The sequence below is a fragment of the Lissotriton helveticus genome, chromosome 11 (assembly GCF_964261635.1).
Source record: "Lissotriton helveticus chromosome 11, aLisHel1.1, whole genome shotgun sequence".
NCBI lineage: Eukaryota > Metazoa > Chordata > Amphibia > Caudata > Salamandridae > Lissotriton > Lissotriton helveticus.
In genome coordinates, this window is record NC_136072.1 from 705,122,643 (window position 1) to 705,135,276 (window position 12,634).

Genomic DNA, 12,634 nt, shown 5'->3' on the forward strand with positions numbered 1-12,634 from the left:
CCGTGGTGTTCTTTAATCATAAAGGACATGTAATTTTATATATATATATATATATATATATATATATATATATATATATCTCCTAGTACGCTACACCCAGGCAGCGGAACACTCGGCGGGTGCATCCAAGGTGGGGGGGTGATCCCACAATGTTACAAAACAACTCCGATGCGGGAGCACGCACGGGGTACTTTTTCATTTGTTAGTGCGAAATGCATTTTCGGCATCGGCCTTCGTCAGCGCACCAAATGACACAGCTAGCACAGGTGAAGTTCTCATTCTCATTTTATTGTTAATTAAATATATATAAATATATATAATATATATATATATATATATATATATATATATATATATATATATATATATATATATATATATATATATATATCGTATCCCAGCTCTTCCCCACTTCGGAAGAATTATCACAGACACCTCGCATGGATTGCAGGTAATTTATTCAAATATACGACTGCACCGCAACGCGTTTCACCTTTCGGCTTGATCACGCTAAAGAAGCATTACAGTTTACACATTTAAATATACGTCAGTGATAAACATAAACAAAGGACTCAACCACAGTGAATATAAAACACAAGTCTATGGTGGTTCCGCCATTTTGACCTAGTCAATATCGTCTTTCAATGCACATAAGGAAATACCACAAGCAGCTCATTACTATCTCTGGTGTACTTTTTAGAAAAACAATTCATTAATTTCGGCATTGTAATTCGAAAACAGCATTAATATTACCCAAATAGGCCAACGTTACAAGATCAAAAGAGTGCCGCCCAAGTGGGCTACAAGTCCATGTATTAAACAGTTCAATCAAATTAGTACAAATCAAGAACGGTTGTATGCACCAGTTGGCTGAATCCATACCACATTCTAATGCCTGAATAAAGGAAAAAGCAAGGAAGTCTCGCCCCAGTGGGCCAGAACACTCAGAGGTATTCCAAGTTATAAAGGTACAAGTATTTACAATTCACGGAAGGTCCAAATAGCGTAATTCACCATCACCAAAAATGTGCCATCACCTAAAAGTAAAAATAGAATAATATAATCAACATACATTAAAAATTCATAAAATTCAAACGGCAGCAAATATAAAACACATCATGTCTATCTACACAGGTACATCGCAAGCATGTAACCACCATCATTAATTGTGCTAATGTGGCTACCTCAAGACATATCGGTTCCCAATTTATCAATTCTTAATGCAAGTGATTTGATAACTCTTCACTCGAGTTGAGGCCCTGCGGGATCATGGTTTCCATGTCAATAATATATTTAGATTCAAGCTTCCGAAGTGCCAACTTACGATTGCCTCCACGTATGTTATTAGGAACTTCATCAATGACAACCATTCTCAATAATTTTTCATTTTGGAAATGTTGTTCAAAGAAGTGTCGGGCAACTGGGTACTGTCTGTTGTTGTGTCGAATAGCTCTAATATGTTCAAGGACCCGTTTTTATGGCACAGTGAATCGTACTGCCAATGTAGGCCTTGTTACATGGACATAGCAAAGCATACACACAATACATGGTATTACAGTTCAATTTCTTTTTGATGATCAATTTCCTTTCGGTACCTGCAATTGATAGAATTCTGCAATCAGAACTGTTGCTGCAAGCCTTGCATCTTCTGCACCTAGTGCAACCCCCAAGCACTACACTATCACTCTTTTGCTTAGCAGTGATTAAGCTGGGACTTAACTCATCTCTAAGAGAGTTACATTTCTGAAATGTAATCTGTGGTTGCACATTAAGATGTTTCTCTAGGTTGGCATCAGTTAACAGCACATGCCAATGTTTGTGTAATATCTTGCGAAGTTGTGATGCCTGCCCTGAAAATTTAGTTATAAACCGCAAGGTATTTTTCTCTGGGACTTCAATGTCAGGGTAGAGTAATTTGGTTCTGGTCACCATATCCACTTTAGCACAAGCCTCCAAGATGCTTTTGTTACTATACCCTCTTTCCAGAAACCGGCTAATCATAGTTTGTTTCTCTTGTTGGTAGTTTTCATCCGAGCTACAGTTGCGTCTGGCCCGTAATAGCTCACCATAGGGGGTACTGTACACTAACTGTCTCGGATGAGAACTGGCGGCATTAAGAATGCTATTGCCAGCTGTGCTTTTGCGAAATAGTTTCGTCTGCATGGTACTGTCTACAATCTCCACCAGGACATCCAAAAATTCAATTTTGGTTTGACTCATATGTTCTGTGAATCTGAGATTGTATTCATTCTCATTGAGTCGTTTTACAAAATCTCGAGCAGATTCCATGTCCCCATCCCAAATCAAAAAAATCTCGTCTATATACCTCAGCCACAGGACACAGCGATCGTGATCTTCCAACTGGGCGGCCACCCGCTCCTCCCACCAGCCCATCACCAAATTGGCGTAGCTGGGGGCAAAGCAGGTGCCCATCGCCGTGCCCTGTGACTGGTGGTAGACCACCTCATCAAAAAGAAAAAAAATATTTTCTAAACAGAATTTCATCCAACTTAGAATCATCTTGGAGTGGGACAGAAAGGCAATCGAACGTCTCCTCAAGAAGTGTTCCACAGCTTTCAAACCCAAATCGTGTCTTATGGACGTGTACAAACTGCACACGTCCAGAGTAACCATGATATCATTAGGTTCCCAGTGGATTCCTTCAATAATGGTAAGAAAATGGGTGGTGTCTTTGAGATAGGCGGGCAGGCTGACAACATAGGGCCTCAGATAATGGTCTATAAATCTAGATGTCATTTCTAGGAGGGACCCGATGGATGACACAATGGGTCTCCCTGGTGGGTTCGTGGGGTCCTTGTGTACTTTAGGTAACAAGTACAGGACAGGGATACAAGGATGTAAGCACTTCAAATAATTGAACTCCTCCCACTCTAGGAGCCCCTGTTCCTGCCATTCACCTAGCATTTCACCATAAATCTTATTAGATTGAATAATACAAGATCTATCAGATATGGTATAACATGTAGTATCCGATAATTGCCTGAGCCCTTCCTTCAAAATGTCGAGGACCACAACATTTCCTCAACAACCCCAGTGGGAATGGTAACAAGGGGCAAGAAAGCTCAAGTATGACGGTGATGAATCTCTCTAAGCGGGAGCTATCGGTGGAAGAGACTGAATTACTGGGACTAGGTTTGTCTTTTTGCCCTACCTCTAACTTTAATTTTCCCCAAACTCGTATTGACTTGTTTTATTTTTCACGGAAATTGAAGCTAAAAAAATGGTTTGACACTAAGCATCATTCGAATGTGGTTAAAGAAATTGAAACACCCAGTAATTTGAATAGAAATGATGTCGAATTGTTAAATGTACTGACATCGCAAGAGGAGGCGAATGATGGTGAGGTTTATCTGTTGCAGTACAATTTAAGTGGTGATAAAAACCCTTGTAGTGGATTCAAACCCAAGTCAATATTCTTACCTTTAGTGGAGTGTGATGCGATCGATGTCTTTGAAAGGAGTATTGAAGGATTTGAAAAGAATGAGATACTGTAGAATATCAGGGGGTGAGAAGAATCTCACGCTAGGACAGTGGCAGGCTTTGGACAATTTGAAATCTGATACATCCATTGTGATACGTCCTTCTGATAAGGGAGGAAATGTTGTGGTCCTCGACAAAGATGCTTATTTGAAGGAAGGGCTCAGGCAATTATCGGATACTGCATGTTATACCATATCTGATAGATCTTGTATTATTCAATCTAATAAGATTTATGGTGAAATGCTAGGTGAATGGCAGGAACAGGGGCTCCTAGAGTGGGAGGAGTTCAATTATTTGAAGTGCTTACATCCTCGTATCCCTGTCCTGTACTTGTTACCTAAAGTACACAAGGACCCCACGAACCCACCAGGTGGAGACCCATTGTGTCATCCATCGGGTCCCTCCTAGAAATGACATCTAGCTTTATAGACCATTATCTGAGGCCCTATGTTGTCAGCCTGCCCGCCTATCTCAAAGACACCACCCATTTTCTTACCATTATTGAAGGAATCCACTGGGAACCTAATTAGATCATGGTTACTCTGAACGTGTGCAGTTTGTACACCTCCATAAGACACGATTTGGGTTTGAAAGCTGTGGAACACTTCTTGAGGAGACGTTCAATTGCCTTTCTGTCCCACTCCAAGATGATTCTAAGTATGATGAAATTCTGTTTAGAAAATAATTTTTTTCTTTTTGATGAGGTGGTCTACCACCAGTCACAGGGCACGGCGATGGGCACCTGCTTTGCCCCCAGCTACGCCAATTTGGTGATGGGCTGGTGGGAGGAGCGGGTGGCCGCCCAGTTGGAAGATCACGATCGCTGTGTCCTGTGGCTGAGGTATATAGACGACATTTTTTTGATTTGGGATGGGGACATGGAATCTGCTCGAGATTTTGTAAAACGACTCAATGAGAATGAATACAATCTCAGATTCACAGAACATATGAGTCAAACCAAAATTGAATTTTTGGATGTCCTGGTGGAGATTGTAGACAGTACCATGCAGATGAAACTATTTCGCAAAAGCACAGCTGGCAATAGCATTCTCAATGCCGCCAGTTCTCATCCGAGACAGTTAGTGTACAGTATCCCCTATGGTGAGCTATTACGGGCCAGACGCAACTGTAGCTCGGATGAAAACTACCAACAAGAGAAACAAACTATGATTAGCCGGTTTCTGGAAAGAGGGTATAGTAACAAAAACATCTTGGAGGCTTGTGCTAAAGTGGATATGGTGACAAGAACCAAATTACTCTACCCTGACATTGAAGTCCCAGAGAAAAATACCTTGCGGTTTATAACTAAATTTTCAGGGCAGGCATCACAACTTCGCAAGATATTACACAAACATTGGCATGTGCTGTTAACTGATGCCAACCTAGAGAAACATCTTAATGTGCAACCACAGATTACATTTCAGAAATGTAACTCTCTTAGAGATGAGTTAAGTCCCAGCTTAATCACTGCTAAGCAAAAGAGTGATAGTGTAGTGCTTGGGGGTTTCACTAGGTGCAGAAGATGCAAGGCTTGCAGCAACAGTTCTGATTGCAGAATTCTATTAATTGCAGGTACCGAAAGGAAATTGATCATCAAAAAGAAATTGAACTGTAATACCATGTATTGTGTGTATGCTTTGCTATGTCCATGTAACAAGGCCTACATTGGCAGTACGATTCACTGTGCCAAAAAATGGGTCCTTGAACATATTAGAGCTATTCGACAACAACAGACAGTACCCAGTTGCCCGACACTTCTTTGAACAACATTTCCAAAATGAAAAATTATTGAGAATGGTTGTCATTGATGAAGTCCCTAATAACATACGTGGAGGCAATCGTAAGTTGGCACTTCGGAAGCTTGAATCTAAATATATTATTGACATGGAAACCATGATCCCGCAGGGCCTCAACTCGAGTGAAGAGTTATCAATTCACTTGCATTAAGAATTGATACATTGGGAACCGATATGTCTTGAGGTAGCCACATTAGCACAATTAATGAGGGTGGTTACATGCTTGCGATGTACCTGTGTAGATAGACATGATGTGTTTTATATTTGCTGCCGTTTGAATTTTATGAATTTTTAGTGTATGTTGATTATATTATTCTATTTTTACTTTTAGGTGATGGCACATTTTTGGTGATGGTGAATTACGCTATTTGGACCTTCCGTGAATTGTAAATACTTGTACCTTTATAACTTGGAATACCTCTGAGTGTTGTGGCCCACTGGGGCGAGACTTCCTTGCTTTTTCTTTTATTCAGGCATTAGAATGTGGTATGGATTCAGCCAACTGGTGCATACAACCGTTCTTGATTTGTACTAATTTGATTGAACTGTTTAATACATGGACTTGTAGCCCACTTGGGCGGCACTCTTTTGATCTTGTAACGTTGGCCCATTTGGGTAATATTAATGCTGTTTTCGAATTACAATGCCGAAATTACTGAATTGTTTTTCTAAAAAGTACACCAGAGATAGTAATGAGCTACTTGTGGTATTTCCTTATGTGCATTGAAAGACGATATTGACTAGGTCAAAATGGCGGAACCACCATAGACTTGTGTTTTATATTCACTGTGGTTGAGTCCTTTGTTTATGTTTATCACTGACGTATATTTAAATGTGTAAACTGTAATACTTCTTTAGCGTGATCAAGCCGAAAGGTGAAACGCGTTGCGGTGCAGTCGGATATTTGAATAAATTACCTGCAATCCATGCGAGGTGTCTGTGATAATTCTTCCGAAGTGGGGAAGAGCTGGGATACGATATTGTACAGGGCTACCAGTGCCCTGATCACGGACCGCCCTGTAAGACGGCTTCTTTCAGAACCGGAGTTTGTGTGCTCATATATATATATATATATATGAAAACGTACTTCTTGAAAAGAAGAAAGAAGGCCAGCGGGGATTTGTGAAAGAACAGCTCGCTTTAATTCAGGATGGCGCCAGCAGCGACGAATGCATTTCGGTCTAACAGACCTTCCTCAGCGTCTTATGCTGTGTCCTTTTCAAATGATGCTCACACTGCGCAAAATACTCGAAAGCACTACTTGCTCCTCCCTCTGATGCTGTAGGCACACCTGCGCAGCTCCCAGTTGGTTGAAGGAACTACGAATCCCAGCATGCACTTTCCGGCAACAGTCTGGTAGGTGGCGTGAGGGGGAACTAGACTGTAGGTCCGTGCTTTCACAGGTGAGTGGGAAAGGGCAGTTGACATCACCCCAAAGTCCGCAGTCATTCTTCTTTGTCCCTGCAATACTGACACAGCCCTTTCCCTGATGAGAAAAACGAGAGAGCTGCCAAATGCGAGGCGTGTTGCTCCTTTGAAGTATAATACCTCCTTCCTCGCGCTGCAACATCAGGATCCAGGCGGACACCGACTCTTGTTGATCCCTCAACCGCAATACAACGCTGAAACCAGCGAAAGCCAGTAAAGAGTCGGGTCGCTTCTTGTGTCAGGGCCTTTCTGGAGTGCGCCTCTGGCTGGCGCATAGTCTATGAAAACGTACTTCTTGAAAAGAAGAAAGAAGGCCAGCGGGGATTTGTGAAAGAACAGCTCGCTTTAATTCAGGATGGCGCCAGCAGCGACGAATGCATTTCGGTCTAACAGACCTTCCTCAGCGTCTTATGCTGTGTCCTTTTCAAATGATGCTCACACTGCGCAAAATACTCGAAAGCACTACTTGCTCCTCCCTCTGATGCTGTAGGCACACCTGCGCAGCTCCCAGTTGGTTGAAGGAACTACGAATCCCAGCATGCACTTTCCGGCAACAGTCTGGTAGGTGGCGTGAGGGGGAACTAGACTGTAGGTCCGTGCTTTCACAGGTGAGTGGGAAAGGGCAGTTGACATCACCCCAAAGTCCGCAGTCATTCTTCTTTGTCCCCGCAATACTGACACAGCCCTTTCCCTGATGAGAAAAACGAGAGAGCTGCCAAATGCGAGGCGTGTTGCTCCTTTGAAGTATAATACCTCCTTCCTCGCGCTGCAACATCAGGATCCAGGCGGACACCGACTCTTGTTGATCCCTCAACCGCAATACAACGCTGAAACCAGCGAAAGCCAGTAAAGAGTCGGGTCGCTTCTTGTGTCAGGGCCTTTCTGGAGTGCGCCTCTGGCTGGCGCATAGTCTATGAAAACGTACTTCTTGAAAAGAAGAAAGAAGGCGAGCGGGGATTTGTGAAAGAACAGCTCGCTTTAATTCAGGATGGCGCCAGCAGCGACGAATGCATTTCGGTCTAACAGACCTTCCTCAGCGTCTTATGCTGTGTCCTTTTCAAATGATGCTCACACTGCGCAAAATACTCGAAAGCACTACTTGCTCCTCCCTCTGATGCTGTAGGCACACCTGCGCAGCTCCCAGTTGGTTGAAGGAACTACGAATCCCAGCATGCACTTTCCGGCAACAGTCTGGTAGGTGGCGTGAGTGGGAACTAGACTGTAGGTCCGTGCTTTCACAGGTGAGTGGGAAAGGGCAGTTGACATCACCCCAAAGTCCGCAGTCATTCTTCTTTGTCCCCGCAATACTGATACAGCCCTTTCCCTGATGAGATATATATATATTCATTCACTGGAAAAAACCAAGGCTACAGGGACTTTATATTTAGCAGTTACAGTTACCATAGCTAACTATATCTCGCGGCCCTGCGATGCACTCTTTTTTTAAATTCTATTTCCTAATTATAACGTCCATGTAACCTTTGTTTTCTTCAGTGAATTCCTAAGGGTTTTTTAATGTTCATTCCTAAATATAACATCACTGTAACCTTTGTTTTTTTCAGTAAATCTCTAAGGTTTTTTAAATTCGATTTCCTGACCCCCAAGGACCCTCAAAATCCAAGGGGACTCCATGCCCCAACAAGTAGCACGCCAGGAGGCTCTTTTGCAGAACGGTGGTGAAAGGGGGCAGGCCTCCAATGAACTGTTAGCAATTGAGCTATATGGGACTTACTAGAGGTAACAGGTGGGGTTCTTGGTCCCCAAGGAAGCTCTGCACCCAAGGGAACTTCATCCCCAACCAGTAGTGTTCCAGGTGGCGTGTTTGCAGAGTGGTGGAGAAAGGGGGTGGGCCTTAGATGAGCTCTCAGCAATTCCACTGTGTGGGAGTTACTGGAATTAACAGGATTGTTCTTGGCCACCAAGGACCCTCAGTATCAAAGTGGACTACATCCTCCAACCAGTAGTGCGCCAGGGAGCACGTTTGCAGAATGGTGGAGAAAGGGAGTGGGGCTTTGGATGACCTCTCAGCAATCCCGCTCTGTGTGACTTACGGGAAGTAAAAGAAGGGGTTGCTGGCCATCCAAAGGGACTTCATCCCCCAACAAGTTGTGCGCCAGGAGACCCCTTTAGAGAGTGATTGAGAAAAGGGGGCTGGGCCTCCTACGATCTCCCTCTGGGTGGCCTTTTTTAACATTTGTTATTAGGGAAGGGAACGACGCGTGGCCCCCCCTCCCCAGACTGATTTAGTCAACGGGAACCCACCTCTTCCCCCGATGCTGGTCTTTTTTGTTTTTAATGTATTTTTATTAGGGGAAGGAGGCCACATGGGCCCCCTCTTTGGGCCAATTTCTGCCCTGGAGACCCCATCTCCCAGGGCCTGGCTTTTAAATGTTCTCCTAAGGCCGATTTTGGCCCCAGAAACCGCAGCCCCTAGGATCCGGTCATTTAGAAATGGGGGTGGGGCAGTACTGCCCCCTTCCTGGACCGATTTTGGCCCTGGGGACCCCATTCCCTGGGGCCTGGCCATTTGTCTTTGGTGCCCCGAGGGCAACCAATCTATATTGGGACCACGGGGGAGCCTGAAGGCCCCAGCAGTCTCTGCTGGTTCCCTGCCTTCTGCGGGAGCCGGCATTGCTTTCAGACAAAGGAAGCTGCTAAACATGCAGCTCCCTGTCTCTTAAAGCAATTTTTCTGTTTTTCTGCTCACTTGACAGCAGGCAGCGAAACAGACTAATGCTCCGCTTCCAGCAAGCAAGAGCATTTCTATACTCTTGCTTGCTGGACGCGGAGTGTTTGCTGTGGCTTGGCGGGAGTGGTTAAAGCTCCCACCAAACCACAGCAAACAGCTATGTCTTGGGGTGGGCACCCTGGCACATAGCAAGAGCAGGGTGGCGGCGGTCCCCAGGGCCATTATGGCTTGGGAGAGGAGGGCCGTGCAGACCCTCCATTTTAATGTTAATTTGGCCCCAGGGAGGTGGTGGACTCGGGGACGACGTGCCCCCAATTACCTTTCATTTAGCTCTGGGCAGGTGGTGGTCTCCGAGGGGGCCGAGCTGCCCCCCTTTATGAAATACATATGCCCCAGGAAGGTGGTGGTCCCTGGGGCTTTTGTAAGCCCCAGGTGGGGGGTCCATTTACCCCTTCATATCATTCCCTCATGCCCCAGGGACCCGGCACACCCAGGGTCTATTCGTAAAGAAAAGTGGGAGCCTGCGCTTCTTTTTTGTTCAGCAGGAGTTGCAGCTGCAGCCAAGTCCCAAGCTGGTTGCCAACACTTCCTGGTTTGAAGTGTTAGCAGCCAATCAGATTTGAGCACTGGGACTGTCAGATCCTCGGAGGATCCGTGTCACTATATATTCAAATTCGAATTTGTTTTAATAACTCCGCAACTACTGAACGGATTTACACCAAATAAGACAAAGGCACTTCCCTGGACCAATATCCACCTTTCAGCCAACTTTGCTGTAATTCCATTCAGCAATTCGGGCTTTTAACATGGGGGAACGAGTTTTGGGAACCCATCCCCTTTTACTCGGCCCCCACTTGACAGATCATCACAAAACTTTCAAGACAGAAGCTGAAGTGATCGGCATAATAGTTTGAAAATTTTGCAAGGATTCGTCAAATGGCGTTAAATTATTGTCAAATGAAGAAACGTTCTTCCTATGGAAAATAGGTCCTAACTATAACTACCTACTGGCGACTGCCAGTTTTATTGTATACATTTTTGGAACATTTCTGTCTGTATTTAGCCAAATATATGTTTGGGCCATCTTATTTATTTATATTTTTATTAACAAATGAAGTTGGAACATGTATATTTACAAGTTTATTTTACTGATAAATGTGCATACATACCTTGACACGTTTGGGGTTTTAGCACATTACAAAGTCAAATATCTTAAAACAATACACCCAAATTAAAATATTAGCATTCTAGCACAAACAAATTTTGAGATATGCCATTATTTAAGGAAATCTCCTCCTATTTAAGAGAATCTCATACTGTTATTGGACTCACTCTGCTGTAAATCTGCACAACTAGTGGCCCATAATTTATGATTGATAGCTCAGAGAGTTGCTCAAAAGAACCCAATTATCCGTACTTGTCCGCTTTTAGAATAAATACATGCAGGAAACACTACTTTCCATCTACATTTATCTGTAAAAATCAGAAACATTTAAAACTGGGAGCCTTAAATATAATATATATCCTCACAGCATGTAGATGTGGTGCTAAGGACTGTGAACCTACACTTTCCTGTATATAGCTACATTGAAGATAAGATATTTTGGCTACAAAATTTTTTGCAGCAACCCCAAGGTGATGGATGGAATGCTTGAATTAATCTCAGCCACTGGCAATCACTCAGGCTACATCCCAGTCCATTGTTTTTCGCCCTCCTTGCCACTTCAATTTGGAGCCAACAATGTGCAGATCAGCCTTGACCCTGTTCCAATTGGATTAGTCCAGCTCGAACAGCAGGGCCAGGTATCCCTGAATCGGAACACAAGCAACCCATGTAATTACCAGTGACTGAGATTAATTCAAGCATTCCATCCATTATTTTCGGTATACTTCAGTATGATTTTTTTTTCAGTGCAGTATTTTTTGAGCACTATATTCTGATGTACAACCAAATGTGCTATATAGCGGGAAGGAAACTGAAAGAGTGTATCTGTGTTCCCAGCTATGCCATCCAGGAAAAGCCTTTAGAAGGCTCTCATCTACTTGAGCTCCAAAGAGGATCGTTTTCTGTTTTATGATGATTGTCATTTAATATAGCAACAAATACTTTATCTATGGCTGGTTTGAAAGTAGAGTTTATTTACAGAAATCCTATATTTTTGTTTATTTTCTAATTGGTTTCCTTTTACCTCTCAACACTCATTTTCTAGTAGCACCTTTTGAGGGTGACTGCCAATGAAACTGTTGAGGGTTACATTGAGGAAGGCATTCATTGCTCAAGTTGACTGTTTCACAGTTGACATAGAATGTTAACTTGTACATGCTCTGAGCTTCATGTTACCAGGCATTATAAATAATATGCTTTTTCGTCTCCGCATCATATTGTCTGGCTGTTGGCTTTAGGGTGGATATCCTCCAAACATTTTCCTCGTTTTGCTTCACTTTTTGCTGATCAGTGTTTGATGGTCTTAGGACTCTGGGAACTTTACCACTGCTAACCATTGCTAAAGTGCATGTGCTAACTCCCCTAACACATGACATAATTGGTGTATCCACAACTGGCATATTTACTTTACTTACAAGTCCCTATTAAGTGCACTATATGTGCCCAGGGCCTATGAATTAAATGCTATTACTAGGACTGCAGCACTGATTGTGCCATTTACTTAAGTAGCTGTCTAAACATTTCTCAGGCCTGCCATTGCAGAAGCTGAATGTGCAGTTTGACTGCCATGTCGACTTGGTATTTACAACCCTTTGCCAAGACTTAAACTCCCCCCTTTTTTTTACATAAGAAACCCCTAAGGAAGTCCACCCGGCAGGGTGCTGTATAAGTAAGATACAGGACATATACGTTTCAGTTGTACGTGTCCTGGTAGTGAAAAGACTGAGAAATTAGTTTTTCACGACTGTGAGCCTACTCTCATGGGTTATCATTGGGAATTACTTATTACATTTAATAAGTGTAATTTCTGAATGAAAAGTAGAACTGTCATGGTTGGTACCTTTGTACTTGTAATAATAAACCCTCATTAAAGGTGAAGTTGGATTAATTATTACAACTTTAAAAATGCCACTTTTAGAAAGTAGTACAAAAGGGGGTGGTGATGGACGGAGCATCTGCACCAATCAAACACTCACACCCAGTCAAAAGATCTGGGTTTAATCCATTACCGTTCTTTAGCCCACTCTGCCACCCCAGTTCAGACATGGCCATATG